The sequence below is a fragment of the Canis aureus genome, unplaced genomic scaffold (genome assembly GCF_053574225.1).
Source record: "Canis aureus isolate CA01 unplaced genomic scaffold, VMU_Caureus_v.1.0 ptg000372l_RagTag, whole genome shotgun sequence".
Taxonomy (NCBI): Eukaryota; Metazoa; Chordata; class Mammalia; order Carnivora; family Canidae; genus Canis; species Canis aureus.
The window spans coordinates 27,086-32,835 of record NW_027554584.1 but is presented as its reverse complement, the minus strand read 5'-3'; the positions used below and the strand labels follow the sequence as shown (position 1 = coordinate 32,835).

At 39.2% G+C, this 5,750-nt stretch overlaps 1 pseudogene; it reads right to left on the bottom strand.

The window, feature by feature from the left end:
* Window positions 1–3,980: 3,980 nt before the first annotated feature.
* Window positions 3,981–4,935, bottom strand: LOC144310055 (18S ribosomal RNA; annotated as a pseudogene).
* Between the last annotated feature and the right edge of the window lie 815 nt (window positions 4,936–5,750).

The following is a 5,750-nucleotide window of genomic DNA, read 5'->3' as shown; positions in this document are numbered from 1 at the left end:
CTTGCTTAGAGCTTTGAAGGCTCTTGGTCTGGTCTAACCTAAACTCCTAGTCCAAGACTGATAATATAGGTGTTAGCGGGAGTAGTATAGTTGAGATAATGATTAAGGGGGGTAGTAGGGTTGCCTTTTTTGTGTACTCGAATTGTCATTTTATTTTTATGTTATTTGTGGACGGGAATATGGTAAGTGCGGTGCTATATGTGAGTCGCAGGTAGAAATATAAGTTAAGTAGAGCGGTGATGGCTATTAGTGTTGGAATAATAATTATGTTATTTTTTGTTAATTCTTGAATAATTATTCATTTAGGGATGAAGCCAGATAATGGGGGTAGTCCTCCTAGGGATAATATTAAGATTAAGATTATGGAGGTGATTAGGGGAAATTTATTTCATATGTGGGATAAGGATAAGGTTGTGGTGGATGAGTTTAATATGAATAGTATGAAGGTAGATAGTGTTATTAGAATATATAAAGTTAAGTTTAGGATTATTATTGTAGGGTTGTAAATAATGATAGCGGCTATTCAGCCTATGTGGGCAATGGAGGAGTATGCTATGATTTTTCGTAGTTGAGTTTGATTTAGTCCGCCTCAGCCTCCTACTAGAACGGATGCGAGGGCTATTAGTATAAGAAGGTTGGTGTTAATTGATGGGGAGATTTGATATAGGATGGATATAGGTGCGATTTTTTGTCATGTTAGTAGGATTATTCCTGATATAAGTGTTACTCCTTGTGCTACTTCGGGAACTCAGAAGTGGAATGGAGATAGGCCTAGTTTTATTGTTAGGGCGGTGGTTATTATGATGGATGCGATGGGGTTTGAGATTTTTGAGATTACTCATTGGCCGGAGTAAAGAAGGTTAATGGTGACTCCTATTATTAGTAATATTGAGGCAGTAGCTTGTGTAAGAAAATATTTTGTAGAGGCTTCTATGGCTCGTGGATTATACTTTTTTATGAGGATAGGGATGATGGCTAGCATGTTTATTTCGAATCCAATTCAGATCAGTAATCAGTGCGAGCTTAGTATGACGATTATGGTCCCTGCCATGATAGTTGCTATAATAATAGTGAGAATAGGGGGTTTTATTAGTACGGGAAGGGTATAAACCAACATTTTCGGGGTATGGGCCCGATAGCTTAATTTAGCTGACCTTACTGTAGAATATAGTGTAAGTTTGGTAGCACGAAGATCTTTGAATTCTTAAGATTAGGTTCGAAGCCTATTATTCTAGAAATAAGAGGATTTAAACCTCTATTATTTACTCTATCAAAGTAACTCTTTTATCAGACATATTTCTTATGTTTGGGGTGGGATACTCGCGGTAATAATGGGTAAGGCAACATGTCATATGCATAGGGCTAAAGTTAGGGGTAGAAAATTTTTTCACAATAAGTGTATTAATTGATCATAGCGGAATCGAGGGTATGATGCTCGAATTCATAGGAAGCAGATAGTTAGTAAGAGGGTTTTTATAGTGAAGTTAATAGAGTAGAGTTCTGGTATAAATGGGTTGTGGAATGCACCGAAGAATAGAATTGTTGTGAGGATATTTATTATAATGATATTTGCGTACTCTGCTAGAAAGAATAGGGCAAAAGGACCCGCTGCATACTCTACGTTAAATCCAGAAACTAGTTCGGATTCTCCTTCAGTTAAGTCGAAGGGGGCTCGGTTAGTTTCTGCTAGAGTAGAAATGAATCATATCATGGCTAGGGGCCAGGCCGGAAAGATTAGTCATATATGTTCTTGGGTGATAATTAGTGTGGATAGTGTAAATGACCCGTTTATTAGGAGGACTGATAGGAGAATGATTGCTAGTGTTACTTCATATGAGATTGTTTGAGCTACTGCTCGGAGGGCTCCGATTAGAGCGTATTTGGAGTTTGAGGCTCATCCTGACCAAAGGATGGAGTATACGGCGAGACTTGATATTGCTAGTATGAATAGGACTCCTAAGTTTATATTAATGAGTGGGTAGGGCATTGGGAGAGGGATTCATATAGTTAGGGCTAGTGATAGAGCTAGAATGGGGGCTAGAATGAATATTGATATGGAGGATGTAAGTGGTCGTAGAGGTTCTTTTGTGAAGAGTTTTACTGCATCTGCGATTGGTTGAAGGAGGCCGTAGGGGCCTACGATATTAGGCCCTTTTCGAAGTTGTATGTAGCCTAAGACTTTTCGTTCAACGAGGGTGAGGAAGGCTACGGCAAGAAGGATTGGGATGATAAGAGAGATAATGTTGATAAAGAACATTTTGTTAGGGAGAGGAATTGAACCTCTGATAATAAAGGTTTAAGTTTTACGCAGTTACCGGGCTCTGCCACCCTAACAAAGCCCCTTTTCTCGGGCTTATGAGGAGATAAACTGGTTAGATTGAGTTGACTTCATCTATTAGTTTTAAGGCGCCTTTGTGAGGTAGGCCTTACATCCCTTGTCCTTTCGTACTGGGGGAGGTTATATAATAGATAGAAACCGACCTGGATTACTCCGGTCTGAACTCAGATCACGTAGGACTTTAATCGTTGAACAAACGAACCCTTAATAGCTGCTGCACCATTAGGATGTCCTGATCCAACATCGAGGTCGTAAACCCTATTGTCGATATGGACTCTTGAATAGGATTGCGCTGTTATCCCTAGGGTAACTTGTTCCGTTGATCAAAAATTATTGGATCAATAAGTGATGTTATATTTTGACTTGTGGGTCTAAATTTTAATCACTCGGGAGTTTTTTTATATTCCGAGGTCACCCCAACCTAAATTGCTAACCCACAATAATGGTGTAATGTTATGCCTTGTAGGTATTTAGTATCCATAAGTTTGGGTTAGTTAATTAAAGCTCCATAGGGTCTTCTCGTCTTATTGTGGCATTCCCGCCTCTTCACGGGAAGGTCAATTTCACTGATTGGGAATAAGAGACAGTTAAACCCTCGTGTGGCCATTCATACAAGTCCTTATTTAGAGAACAAATGATTATGCTACCTTTGCACGGTCAGGATACCGCGGCCGTTAAACAAGTGTCACTGGGCAGGCAGTGCCTCCAATACTAGAAATGCTGGAGGTGATGTTTTTGGTAAACAGGCGGGGTTTGTGTTTGCCGAGTTCCTTTTACTCCTTTTAATCTTTCCTTAAATGCATGCCTGTGTTGGGTTAACAATAGGGTAGATAAGTATTTCATTTTTGGGTTGATATTATCAGATTGTTAACTATCAGTGGTCTATCCGTTTCTGATATAAGCTTATGCGGGGAGAAAATAGTTCTTGTTACTCATACTAGCATTGTTGCTTCTATATTTAAATAGAATGGCCCAGGAGGTATAATTAGGAGTTGATGTAATATGATTGGGATTAAGTTATATTGTTTGTTGAGCTGGAACGCTTTCTCAATTGGTGGCTGCTTTTAAGCCAACTATGGTGATGTTAGTATATACTCTCTAATAAAGGTTGTATCCTGATTCTAAGAAGCTGTACCTTCTTAGACTATATTTTAAATTTACATTAAAATTTTGTTTTTTTTAGGTAAATTTAAAGTTGAACTAAAATTCTGTTTGTGGGCAACCAGCTATCACCAGGCTCGTTAGGCTTTTCACCTCTACCCACAAATCTTCTCACTATTTTGCTACATAGATGAGTTGATCCTTTTAGATTGTTTATGGGTAGCTCGTCTGGTTTCGGGGAGCTTAGCTTAAGTTCTCTTTGTTAAGTCGTTTCTGGCTAGTTCATTATGCAAAAGGTAAAAGGGGTAATCTTTGCTGTTTAATACTGTTAAGATGTCTTTCATCATTCCCTTACGGTACTATCTCTATCGCTCCAATTAAAATTTCTATCTCCTATACTTTTATTATTTAACTAAATGTTTTACTTTATATGTCTGTGATACTTAAGTTTGGGGTTAGTTGGGCTAGCTTTTGTTCAAAGTGGTCATAAGTAATGAAATCTTCTGGGTGTAGGCCAGACGCTTTAGTTAAGCTACACTTTGATTAATCCAAGCACACCTTCCGGTATGCTTACCTTGTTACGACTTGTCTCCTCTTGTGTCTTAGTTAAGTTAATATGGTTATGGTTGTGTCTTATTACTTGAGGAGGGTGACGGGCGGTGTGTGCGTGCTTCATGGCCCTATTCAATTAAGCTCTCTATTCTTAATTTACTACTAAATCCTCCTTCAGTTTTTAATTTCATAAAAACGTTCGTGGAATGTTCTTGGGTAGAAAATGTAGCCCATTTCTTCCCACCCCATAAGTTACACCTTGACCTAACTTTTTTATGTAAAATGATTGTGCTTACTATTCTACCTTTTGAGGGTTTGCTGAAGATGGCGGTATATAGACTGAATTAGCAAAGGGTGGTGAGGTTTATCGGGGTTTATCGATTATAGAACAGGCTCCTCTAGAGGGATATAAAGCACCGCCAAGTCCTTTGAGTTTTAAGCTATTGCTAGTAGTCCTCTGGCGAATTATTTTGTTGTAAAATTATCTATGTTTAGGGCTAAGCATAGTGGGGTATCTAATCCCAGTTTGGGTCTTAGCTATCGTGTAGTCAGATTATTATAAAGTCACTTTCGTGGTCTATTTTATGGTAACTGTAGCTTTTTACGGCTTAGTTAAGTTTTAACTTTAGTGCAAAGGTATCTTAAACACGCTTTACGCCGTGGGCCTATTAGTTTGGGTTAATCGTATGACCGCGGTGGCTGGCACGAAATTTACCAACCCTTTTTAGTATGGCTTAGTCAAACTTTCGTTTATGGCTTAATTTTTATCACTGCTGTATCCCGTGGGGGTGTGGCTTAGCAAGGTGTTATGAGCTACTTAAGAGTGTGCTTGATACCTGCTCCTTTAGATCACTGCTGATTTTAAGGGCATTCTCACTGGGGCGTGGAGACTTGCATGTGTAAGTCTACTAAGAACTAATAGGAAGGCTAGGACCAAACCTTTGTGTTTATGGAGTCGTGCGACTCATCTTGGCATTTTCAGTGCCTTGCTTTATTAATTAAGCTACATTAACTTATACTGAAATTGTAGTGTGTATAATAAATAAAATACATAGTAAATATGAGAGGAAAAAAAAAGGGGATGCTATCTATAGATAGACCACGAGATCGAATGCGTGTAAGACTGTTGTGTTAAGTTAACTAGAGTAGCAATACATTTGTATACAATTTAAATAAAGCTTGTGAGTATTGTATGCACTTAGTCCTGTTTTTGGGGTTTGGCAGGACATAAATAAGTGTATAATAGATGACATGAGTTTATGGGGGGTAAGGGGGGTTTGTATAAGTTAACTTAATGTCTTGCGCGTGTACGTACGTGTACACACGTGTACGTACGTGTACACACGTGTACGTACGTGTACACACGTGTACGTACGTGTACACACGTGTACGTACGTGTACACACGTGTACGTACGTGTACACACGTGTACGTACGTGTACACACGTGTACGTACGTGTACACACGTGTACGTACGTGTACACACGTGTACGTACGTGTACACACGTGTACGTACGTGTACACACGTGTACGTACGTGTACACACGTGTACGTACGTGTACACACGTGTACGTACGTGTACACACGTGTGTCCTAGAATTATATGTCCTGAAACCATTGACTGAATAGCACCTTGATTTTATGCGTGAGTTGATAAATGATAATGAATAAGTCCAGCTACAAGTTATTTGACTGCATTAGGGCCGCGACGGGCATATTCCCTGAGAGCAGAAGATAAGTTAGAGTTAGTGCCGTTGCGG